At 37.2% G+C, this 12,567-nt stretch overlaps 1 protein-coding gene and 1 pseudogene across 1 annotated transcript in view; one reads left to right on the top strand and one right to left on the bottom strand.

The window, feature by feature from the left end:
• Positions 1-12,567, top strand: part of CDS1 (CDP-diacylglycerol synthase 1) — a 91,346-nt gene that overhangs the window by 49,220 nt on the left and 29,559 nt on the right. The gene's annotated exons all lie outside the window — the stretch shown is intronic.
• Positions 3,834-6,112, bottom strand: LOC139437494 (histone-binding protein RBBP4-like; annotated as a pseudogene).

Raw genomic sequence — 12,567 nt, 5'->3', positions numbered from 1 at the left:
TAAGAACTTGTTCATTTCATCTAGGCTTTCTAATTTGTTGGCCAACAGTTTTTTTCATAGTATCCTTTTATGATCTTTTTTATCTCTGTGGGTTCAATAGTAATGTACCTCCTTTCATTTCTGATTTTAATTATTTGTGTTCTCTCTCTCATTAGTTCGGCTAAAGGTTTGTCAATTTTATTGATTTTTTTCAAAGAATCAACTTCTGGTTTTGCTAATTCTCTGTGTTTTGGTTTCATTTTCATTTCTCTCTGATCTAATCTTTCTTATTTCCTTTTGCTCTTTGTGTTTAGATTGCTGTAATTTTCCCAGGGTTCCAGGTATGCAGTAAGTCTTTGATTTTAGCTCTTTCTTCTTTTTAATGTAAGCATTTGGGGTGATAAATTTCCCTTTCACCACTTCCTTCAGTGCATCCCATAACTTTTGATATGTTGTGTTCTCCTTTTCATTCCTTTCAAGATATTTACTGATTTCCCTTGTGATTTCTTCTTCAAGCTATTGATTGTTTAAGAATGTGCTATTTAACTTCCATACATTTGTTGATTTTCCAGTTCTCTGCCTGTTATTGATTTCCAGATTCATTTCATTGTGTCAAGAGAAGATGCTTTATATAATTTCAGTCTTTTAAAATTTATTAAGACCTGTTTTGTGAACCAACCTGTGGTCCATATTATCAGCCAAAGGAGTGCTGATGGAAAATACCAGAAGTCTATTGGCTTTTATAAAGGGTATTTATTGGGGGTAGGAGCTTACAGATACCAGGCTGTAAAGCTTAGGTTACTTCCCTCACCAAAGTCTATTTCCATGTGTTGGATCAAGATGGCTGCCGACATATGCCAGGATTCAGGCTTCCTGGGTTTCTCTCTTCCCAGGTCTTGCTTCTCTCTGGGCTTAGGGTTCCTCTGTTCCTGGGGCTTGTTTCTCTTTCCTCTATGTGCTTACTTCCTGGGGCTTAAGACTTCAGCATCAAACTCCAACATCAAAACGCCAACCGTAAAAACCCTCCATATCTGTCCTTTGCCATGCATTTTATCTGTGACTCCCCACCCACCAAGGGTAGGGACTCAACACCCTACTGATGTGGCCCAATCAAAACCCTAATCATAATTTAATCATGCCCAGATACAGACCAGTTTACAAACATAATCCAATGTCTATTTTTAGAATTCATAAAAATCAAACTGCTAGAGGGTCTATCCTAGAGAATGATCCATGTACACTTGAGAAGAATGTGTATCCTGCTCTTTTGGGGGTACAGTGCTCTGTATATGTCTGCTAGGTATAGTTTATTTATATTATTCAAGTTCTTTATTTCCTTACTGATCTTTTGTCTAGATGTTCTGTCGATAAAAGTGGTGTGTTGAAGTCTATTAAAGGTGTCTATTTCTCCTTTCAGTTTTGCTAGTGTTTGCTTTATGTATTTGGGAACACTGTTGTTAGGTGCATAAATATTTAAGATGGTTATTTCTTTTATTTATTAAGAAAATTTAATGTAGAAAAGCAATTTATTCCACTGTAGACCCACAGTTAGTCATGAAGAGTAATGGGCCTGCTAGTAAAATAGTTCACCAAAAAGGGAGTTGGTACCAAACTCTTGTGGTCAAGGACTAACTCCTCAGGACAAAAAAAAAAAGCAAATTCTTATCTGGGATTAATTTAGTTTTATAAACAAATATCAATTATTGATTCACTCTTCTCAAATTAATTGGCCAGTCTACTTATATGTATCAGGTAAAAACATCTTTACAATTTAGTGATCCCAAGTTTAAAATAACAAACATTTTACAGAAAGGAAAGAAATAATATGAAACAATTCAAGAAATACATTAATGAGCAAAAATATATTGGGAAAGAGAAACATGTTAAAGTTCTGACTTACCTGAAGAAACTGAGGGGAGACTGGTCTACGCAGGAGAATGTGCATCCTGGAAAGTCAGTGGGCAGTTTGAAATTATTTTATGAATCCCAAAAAGAGAAAGCTTTTATTTTTAAATTAATCTATTCCCATGGGTGTGATGCTATTTGATTGCATTAAATTAGATTGAAAGTTGTTTGATTAGATTGCTTAAAGAGATAGCTTTAGGGCTTTTAATTGGACTACATCAGTGAGCCAGCTTGTGTCTCTGTGCTGTTGCTGGATCTGATAAAAATGGAGGCACAAAGCAAAATAGTCCCATCCATCTGCCCCGTGGGATCTAAGCCTCCTCTCAATTAGAGGCAGAGTGGGCATCACCATCCCAGAATCCTCAGGATTGGGGAATGAATGATGGACTAGAGTAGACTTACTGTTATTCTACTATAGACTTTTTGTGATTCTAGCGATGGAAGAACTTTTATCATTCATGTGGAAGCAGGGGCCACAGGAGGTTCTGAGAGGAAGGAGAGGGAAAAATATGCGTAATTTTGGGGCAGTTTTTGGGACTTGGGAATTGTTCTGAATGACATTGCAATGACAGATACAGGCTCTTATATACCTTGTCATAACTTATCAAAATGTTTGGGAGAGAGTGTAAACTACAGTGTAAACAAATTATAATCCACACTTAGTAGCAGTGCTCCAAAATGTGTTCTTCAGTTGTAACAAATGTGCTAATAAAAGATGTTGCTAATGTGGGAAGGTGTGGGAGGGGTAGGGAGCGGGGCATATGAGAATCCTCCATATTTTTAATGTAACATTTATATAATCTCAGTATCATTTTTAAAGAATTGAAAAGTATATTATACGCAAAAAAAACAAAACGGAGGCACAGGGAGACGCACAGAGGAAAAGGGAGCCAGCATACTTGATTCTGCATTGTGAGAGGACTGCAGGAGAACAGAAGCCCCAGAAAGGGTCAAAGAGGCTGGGTCTACAGGAGACAGCTCGGGAGGAGATAAGCCGTGCTGTATGACTGGTTGCCCCCAGTGGAGCTCCAACCTTGCAGAGAAATTGGAGCAGCTGAGACTGATACAGGAGGCCCAGAAAGAGACAAACTTCATGCCTGGTTGCCTTCAGCTGAGCTCAAACCTCAGGAGAGATGGGTGGCCATCTTGCTTCAAAATGTGACAGCAGACTTTGGTAAGAAAGCACCTGTGATGGTGCCTCTGTTTGGACTGTTCAAGGCCTTGGAACTTAAGCTTTTAACCCCAAATAAATCCCCTTTATGAAAGCCAACCCATTTCTCGTACTTTGTGTTGGCAGCCCTTTGGCAAACTAAAATAGTCAGGTATGATGACTTTAGAGTAAGAATCTATATGACTTGAATTTTTCCCCTATTTCCTGAATAAACATATCTTGCACTGTTATACTTCATGGCTCAGACACCTACCTCACTTCACTTTAATCTTAAATGAGTCTGAAAAACTTAGGAATATAGCCTAAGAAGAAAAATGACCACACATATATATTTTCCTTTCTTTGTCTACTTCATACCTGGGTTTGATTCTAGAAAATTCCTGAAGAGAATTTAAATATAAGTTTGTGGCTTTGCCAGTTAATATTTAGACAACACACAATATCTGAGCTAATAGAATTGCTGATGGTAGCTATAGAGCAGGGGTTCTTAACCTTTTTTGTTCCATGGATCCTTTTGCCAGTCAGGTGAAAACCACAGACCCCTTAAGAGTCCACACTATACTGTATATTATTTAATAAATATATCATACCTGCACCAACACATACCTGCAAGAATAATGTTTTGTTTTTTTTTTTAATTTCAATTCAAGCTCATGGACCCCTTCTTAAGAACCCCTACTATAGAGGGATAGCTGAACAAAGTTTGAGTCAAAACCAGTGTTAAATCTGTGTCAAAGTTGAGAGGTAAAAAAGGGGAGTTTAACAAATGCAGCTATATCTAGGATCCTTGTCCTTCAGGATCCACACTTCCTTCAGGGTTTTCATCATTATAAATGTTCTCTGCCATCTGCCACACTTCCATGATATTGTCTTTTAATACCGAACAAATGACCCAACTTCTTTGGGATTCCAGAAGAAATCAGATATTTTGGCAGTGTGACTACCATGAATAAACAACAACTGTGGGGGTCCATCTTCTTGGGATTGTTCCTTTCCAATTTTACTTAAATTCCAGATATTCAGTCTGCAATTAGTACCACTAGAAGCCAAAATAATTATATTGTAAGGTGACTACTGGACCTGGAATATTTCACACTTACATAATTCAATGGAAGGCAGTTTGAGTTTCAGATTTCTTATATCCCACAAGGCAGCAGTGACAAGAATGAACTCACTATAAGGATTGAAAGAGAGGCAATTCATTTGAGCAGTGTGAGCACAGCTGCGTAGCTTGGTTTGAAAGTTTTGTTTGAATGAGTTTCCCAGATCATAAGTTCTGATCATCAGCAACTGACCCAAATAGAGACTGATGGAGCAGATGCCAATAAATTTCTGCTGCTGTGTGTCCTGTAAAGATGGTCTTCGCATCCATCATTTTTCCTTCCTTTGGAATGGCACTGATGTGTCCCATAAGGAGATGGTATGGCCATCTGAAGCACTAGTAAGTGCCCACTGAGATTTGGGTTCCAAAAAAGCCCATAGCCTGCCTTCTGATGTCCGTGGAGATGCAAGTCTGGGTTGCACTCTCTAGAAGGATTGGGTTTAGAAGGGTGTTTCATGTAGTCAAAAACAAGAACATCAGTGGATGGAGTCTTTGCTGCAATGATGCAAGGATTCTGGGGCATATAAGAAGCCCTGTTCTCTTCTTCATGATTGATCAATTTATTTCTGTTTCAATTTTTCCACTAAGCCAAAACCTCCAAATTCTCTTTTCTCACTGTTATAGTGTGATGCCTCAAACTGAGCATAATCATTAGAGAGCTACTCACTGGTTATCTCCAGGTGGTTTTGTTCATCAAATGCGTGTGTCCGTAGGACAAGTCAGTGTATGCTGAAATCTTTTCCTTCTGGTCTGGTTACATCTGGAAGCCACTGTGCAGTAAGGCTGGGCCACTGCAAAGCATGGGTTATCACCAAATCATAAAGAAACGGAATGTTCTTTGTCCATATTTTGTAGTCTTTCTTGACCACACGCTCTTGCAAAGCATCATCAGAGGCTGCATCCTGTTGGCCATGGTGGATAGGTGGGGTGGGGGTTCCCAGAGTTGAGCATTGTGGGAGGTGTGGGAGGGCTGCAGACCCCTTCTATTAATATATGGCATCCTTCTTTCTCGCTTGTAAAAGTGTTTGACTTAAAGTCGATATAGCCTGTTATTAGTATAGCTACCCAGCTCTTTTGATTACTCTTTACATTGATTATCTTTTCCTGTCCCTTTCCTTTCAGCCTATTTGTGTCTTTAGGCCTAAGGTGAGTCTCTTGTAAACCACATATGGTTGGATTGTGCTTTTTGAAAATCTATTCTGCTATCATGTGTCTTTTGATTGAGGAATTTAACCCATTAACATTTGCTGTTACTGCTGTTAAGGCAGTAATTACTTCAACCCTTTTCTCCTTTGGCTTTTATAAGTCATATCTTTTTTATTTCTCTTTTCCTTTATTGTAGCTTCCTCCTATGTGTAGTTGATCTTTTGTGGTATATATAACTGATCCCTTTCTTATTTCTATTTCTGTATATTTTAAAAACACTTTCTTTGTGATTAACTAGGGGTTTGTATTACACAACCTGAGTCTAAGAGACCAACATAACTTCAATTGCACACACATCCTTTTCTCCTATACCCATCAGTTTCTCCCTTTTTATATTGTTTTTGTCACATATTACCTCTTTGTATTTTGTGTGTCCATTACCAGGAAATGTGATTATTATTTTCATTCAATTCTAACTCTTACAAGAAATAAAGAATAGAATTATACTAAGGTATAGTACCGTGAGTTTTGCATTTACCAATTTGGTTACCTTTACTGAACATCTTCTCTTCTTTATACTGCTCCAGGTTACTCCCTTCTACCTTTTCCTTTCTACTTGAATAACTTCTTTTAGGAATTCTTACAGGACAGGTCTTTTGGTGACAGACTCTTTTCATTTTTCCTTATCTGTGAATTTCTTGAGCTCTCCCACATTTTTGAAGGACAGTTTTACTGGTTAAAGAATTTTTTGGTGAGCAGTTTTTCTCTTTCACTACCTTAAATATGTCATACCACTGCCTTATTGCCATGGTTTCTAATGAGATATCAGTACTTAGTCTTAATGAGGATCCCTTGTATGTGATGAATTTCTTAACTCTTGCTGCTTTCAGAATTCTCTATTTTTCGCATTTGACATTTTGATTAGTATTTGTCTTGGAGTAGGTCTAATAAGGTTTATCCTGTTAAACCTATTAGAATACATTGCCTTTTTTGAACTTGTATATTTATGTTTTTGTGAGAGTTCAGAATTTTTTAGCCCTTATTTCCTCAAATAGTTTTCTTCTCCTTTTCCCCTCCTCTTCTCCTTCTGGGATTCCTATGATGCTTATGCTGGTATGCTTCATGCTGTCACACAGGTTCCTTAGACTGTGCTCAGTTTTTTCCTCCTATTTTCTGTCCATCTATGTGAGTTAGAATGTCCTGTCTTCTAGTTCACTGATTCTTTCTTCTGCCTGTCAAATTTGCTGTTGTATGACTCTAGTAGATTTTAAATTTTAATTATTATGTTTTTTATTCCCATAAATTCTGTTAGGTTTCTTTTTAAATTCTTTTTGTTCAACATACTGGTTTCTTAATTTCTTTTATTGCTGTGTCCATATTTAGTTTATTTCTATTCATACTTTCCTTCAACTCCTTGAATAATTTGGATGATTTGCTATTACCTCTTTGATTAGTTGTTCCAAAGTCTGTGTTTCCTCTGAAGATTTAATTTGTTTGCTTGAATAAGACATTTCTTCCTGGTTCTTAGTATGGCTTGTACTATTTTGCCGATATCTGAGTATTTGATTATTTTTATGTGCTAACCCTGAAGCTCAGTTTCTCCCTCTTGCCTGGATTATTATTGTAGGTTGACTGTGTGTTAAGGCTCTTCTTCAATGCTTGGTCCAGCTTATGCTAAAACTTTAGAGCAACCCTTGTAGCACTGACCAGATTTCCTCAGGCATTCTCTACCTGTTTCTTGTTCTAGATGCGTGGTTCAACTTTTTAAGATTGCCCTTTTATGTCCAGTTGTTCCATCTCCGTGAGAAGATTTACTGTCCTCTCCTTCTGAGGAAGTCCTAGGGCATTCTATTTCTTTTTGTGCATATTTTCTTCACAAAATCCTGTGGCTTTGCTTAACTACTTTCCCACTCTCAGTATCCCCTTATCATTACAACTTTTGGTTCTGGAGCTCACCCTGCCTTACAGCAGTTCAGTTTTCCTTTTTTTTTTTCCATGAAACTTTTCTGCTTCTAGCAACTTCCAAGTTATGGTATTCTGTCCCAGGCATCCAGATAAGGTCAGTGTTTAAAAATGGATATTTTGTTTTTCCCACTTAGGTACTCTATTAGAGACTGGGTTGGGTGTGTATATCACTTGCCAACTGTTCTGTGCAGGTCTCTTTTGTTTCCTTTTTTTTTAATTAGAGAAGTTACAAACTTAAAACAATCATGCAAATGTTCAGAATTTTCATACAGCACTTCTTCACCAACACATTACATTGTTGTAGATCTTTTTTGTTTCCTTTTGTATACAAGCACTTGCTGACTGCTTGGGCATCACTCAGAGTCTATGTGGCCTTGCGTCCCCATCTAAATGTGCCATAGGATTCTGAATTGCTGTGGTGAGTGGCTTTGTAGTCAGCTAGCATGGTAGGAGGTTCTTGGGTTGGAGTGCTGCTGCCGGGTGGCTCTTAAGCCATGTGGGACCAAGTGATCCTTCTGAAGAGGAGGGATCTTAACTAACAGGTCTGAGTCACATATCTCCTACCTTCCTTTTTGGTACTTTTTTCCCCCTTTGATTCGGCATTTGTGAGTCTTTCTCCAGCTTTATTGTCCTCTAGAGTTCTAGGTAAGTGAGAATTTCCCTTTCATTAGTTTTTCTGGGGTAAAAATTTTTCAGGGATATGTTATGCCACCATCTTGATGATGTCACCTCCTCCATGGTTAAATTTATTCCTAGATACTTAATTCTTGTAAATGGATTTTTTTCTTGATTTCTTCTTTCATTTGTTCATTACTTTTGTATAAAAACACTACTAATTTTTATGTTTATCTTGTTCCCCACAACGTCACTTAATTTGTTTATTAGCTTAGGAGTTTGGTTGTAGGTCTTTATTTCTAATTTGGATGTCTTTTATTTTTTTCCTCTTGCCTAATTGCTCTGGTTAGAACTTCTAATATAATACTGAGTAATAGTGGTGACAGTGGGCATCCTGTCTTGTTCCAGATCTTAGAGGAAAAAATGTCATTCTCTCACCATTGAGTATAATGTTAGTTGTGGGTTTCTCATATATGCCCTTTATCATGTTGAGGAAGTTTCCATCTTTTCCTAGTTTTGAAAGTGCTTTTATCAAGGAAAAATGCTGGGTTTTATCAAATGTCTTGTCTGCATCAGTTGAGATCATGCATTTTTTTCCTTTATTTTGTTAATGTGGTATATTACATTAATTGGTTTTCTTACGTTTGAACCACCCTTGCATACCTGACAAAAATCCACTTAATCATGGTGTATAATTCTCTTAAAGTGTTGTATTTGGTTTTCTAGGATTTTTTTTTGAGGATTTTCACATCTGTATTCATAAAAGATATTGGTCTATAGTTTTCTTTTCTTGTGGTATCTCCATTGGGCTTTGTTATTAGTGTGATGTTGGCCTTATAGAATGAGTTAAGGGGGGTGTTCTCTTCAATATTTTGGAAGACGTTGAACAAAATTGGCATTAATTCTTCTTGGGATGTTTGGTAAAATTCACCTGTGACACCTTCTGTTCCTGACCTTTTCTTTGTTGGGAGGTTTATTTGTATGTTTATTAGAGAAATTGTTGGTTTTTAGAACAATCATGCATAAAACACAAGATTCCCATATACCATACTACCACCAACACCTTTCATTGGCATGTAAAATTTGTTACAGTTGATGATAGCACATTTTTTAAAAGTTTTATTTTTATTTATTTCTCCCCACTTGCTCATTGTTTGCACTTGCTAGATATGTTCATCTTCCTTCTTTCCTTAGGAGGCACCAGGAACTGAACCTGAGCCCTCCAATGTGGGTGGGACGCACCTAATTGCTTGAGTCACCTCTGTTTCCTGCTTTGTTGTCTCTCATTATGTTTTTTCTTCTTGTGTCTCTTGTTGTGTCGTCTTGTGACATCAGCTTGCCGCCTTGCTTGTCTTTGTTAGGAGATACTAGGAACCTCTGCTCCCTGCTTTGTTCTTTCTCTCATTGTGCTTTTCTTCTTGTGTCTTTTGTTGCATGATCTTGTTGTGTCAGCTTGCTGCTCCTGCCCATTGCGCCAGCTCACTGTCTTCTTTAGGAGGCACCAGGAATCGAACTATGGACCTCCCATGGGGTAGGTGGGAGCTCATTTACTTGAGCCACATCTGTTTCCCTGATAGCACATTTTTATGATTGGACTGTTAACTAAAGGCTGTGGGTTTAATTTAGGGTTCACTGTGTAGTATAGTTCTGTGGATTTTTATGTATTTTTATTCTGTTACCGTAATCTAACATTTTCCTTTTTAATCATATTCAGATATATGTTTCAGTGCTATTAACTACCTTCACAATGTTGTGCTACCATTACCACCATCCATTGCCAAAATATTTCCATCATTCCAAACAGGAACTCTCTACCCTTTAAACCTTAACTTCCCAATTCCCTATCCCTAGTAAACTGTCTTTTAGATTCTGACTCTATGGGTTTGCTTATTCTAATTGTTTCAAGTCAGTGAGATCATACAATATTTGTCCTTTTGTGTCTGGCTTATTTCTTCAGGGTTCACCCACATTGTCAGATGTATCAGAACTTCATACCTTTTTCCCACTGAGTAATATTCCATGTGTGTATTTAACACAATTTATTTATCCATTCTTTGGTTGATGTAAAATTGTGTTGCTTCCATCTTTTGGCAATTGTGAATAATGCTGCTATGAACATTGGAGTGAAAATGGCTGCATTCTTGCTTTCAGTTCTTCTGAGTATATACCTAGTAGCAGGATTGCCAGATCATATGGCAATTCTATACTTAACTCTCTAAGGAATGACCAAACTATCTTCCACAGTAGCTGTACTATTCAACATTCCCACCAGCAATGAATAAGTGTTCCTATTTCCCTGCATCCTCTCCAACACTTATTTTCCATTTTTTAAAATAGCCATTCTAAATGGGTGTGAAATGGTATCTCATTGTGGTTTTTGATTTGTATTTCCCTGGTGGCTAATGAGCCATCTTTTCACATGCTTTCTGAACCATTTGTATATCTTCTTTGGAGAGAAGTCTGTTCTAGTATTTTGCCCATTTTTTAATTGGGTTGTTTGTCTTTTTGTTGTAAAGTTGAAGTTTTTCTTTATATATACATGACATTAATCCTTTATTGGGTACATGGTTTCCATATATTTTCTCCCATTGTGTAGGTTGTCTTGATAAAGTCCTTTGAGGTCCAAAAGTTTTCCATTTTGATGTGATCCCATTTATCTATTTTTTCTTTTGTTACTTGTGCTTTGGGTGTAAAGTCTAAGGAACCATTACCTAACACAAGGTCCTAAAGATTCTTCCCTACGTTTTTCCCTAGGAGTTTGATAGTTTTACTTCTTTTATTTAGGTCTTTGATACAGTTTGAGTTGGCTTTTGTATATGGTGTGAGGTAAGGGGTCCTTTTCCTTAGTTTTGCAGATGGCAATCCATTTTTCCCAGCACCATTGGTTGAAGAGACTGTTCTTTCCCATTTGAGTGGTCCTTGCCATCTCGTAAAAAAATCAGTTGACCATAAATGTGAAGGTCAATTTCTGAGCTCTCAATTCTCTTCCATTGGTCACATGTCTGTCCTTGTGCCAGTACCATGCTATTTTTATTGGGAGGTTTTGATTCCTTAGTCTTTTTTTTTTTTTTTTGTCAAGATCTTCTATTTCTTCTTGAGTCTGTGTAGGTAGGTTGTGTGTTTCTAGGAATTTGTCTATTTCATCTGGGTAATCTAATTTGTTAGCATATAGCTGTTCACAGTATTCTCTTATATTCCTTTTTATTTCTGTGAAGTGGTATTAATGGTCATTCTTTCATCAGCCATTTGTATCCTTTCTCATTTTTTCTTTGTCTGGGTAAATGTTTGTCAATTTTAGGGATCTTTTTAAAGAAAAACTTTTGGTTTTGTTCATTCTTTTTATTATTCTCTATTTCATTTATCTCTTCTCTAGTCTTTATTTCCTTTCTTCTCATTTTGGCTTTAGTTTGCTCTTCTATTTCTAGATCCTCCTGTTGTGAGGTTAGGTCTCTGATTTGAGATCTTTTTCTTTTTTAACATAAGCATTTAGAGCTATAAATTTGCCTGTCAGTAATGCTTGTGCTGCAGTTCATAAGGTTTTTTTTTTTAAAGTTTTATTTGTTTGTTTCTCCCCCCAACTCATTGTTTGCACTCACCACGGTGCTCTGTGTCTGCTCATCTTCTTTTAGGAGGCACCAGGACCAAACTCTGGACCTCCCATTTGGGAGGGAGGTACCCACTTGCTTGAGTCACACCCTCTCCCTGCCTGTTGTATCTCTTGTTGTATCTCCTCATGTGTCTCTTCATTGAATCAGCTTGCCATGCCAACCCATCCTGTCAGCTTGCTGTCTTGCTTATCTTCTTTAGGAGGCACTGGAGACCAAACCTGGTACCTTCCATGTGGGAATTGGGCACCCAGCTGCTTGAGCCACAACCACTCCCTCATAAGTTTTTTATGTTTTGTTTTCTTTTTTATTTGCCTCAAAGTATGTTCCCATTTTCCTTGTGATTTCTTTTTTGACCATTGTGTATTCTGGTATGCCTTGTTTAATTTCCAGATATTTGTAAATTTTTCAGTTCCACTCTAGGTTTTTAGGCTTCTGAAAGCTTTAAACAATAGGAATTTATTAGTTTATACTTTTGAGGCAGAGAAACATGTCCAAATCAAGCCATGAGCAAGGCAACACTTATTTTTCAAAGACTGGCTGGTGGCATTCTTTGACTCCCCTGACACATGGCAAGGCACATGGTAGTATCTGCTGATCTCTCCCTTCTCTTCTGGGTTTCATTCCTTTCAGCTTCTTGCTTTCATGGCTTTCTCTCTTTTTCTCTGTATTGATCCCATTTATAAAGAACTCCACTAAGAGTATTAGGACCCGTCCTGAACCATGCCTTAACTGAAGAAACTTCATCAAAAGGTCCTATTTACAATAGGTTCACACCCACAGGAATAGATTAGCTTTAAGAACATGATTTTCTGTGGTACATAGAACTTCAAATCACCATATACTCTCTTCATGGTTTCTAGCTTCATTCCGTTGTGGTCAGAAAAGATACATTGCATGATTTCAATATTTTTAAATTTATTGATCCATGTGCATTAGGAAAGAATGTGTGTTTTGCTTCTGTTGGATTAAGTGTTCTATTTTTGTCTGTTTGGTCTAGTTGGTTTATAGTCTTTTGAGTCTTCTATTTTCTTATTGATATTCTGTGTCAATGTTCTATTCTTTATTGAAAATGGTAT

Source organism: Dasypus novemcinctus, chromosome 1 (genome assembly GCF_030445035.2).
Source record: "Dasypus novemcinctus isolate mDasNov1 chromosome 1, mDasNov1.1.hap2, whole genome shotgun sequence".
NCBI classification, from domain to species: Eukaryota; Metazoa; Chordata; class Mammalia; order Cingulata; family Dasypodidae; genus Dasypus; species Dasypus novemcinctus.
Note: the sequence above shows the minus strand (reverse complement) of the source record. Positions and strands in the feature narration are given on the sequence as shown.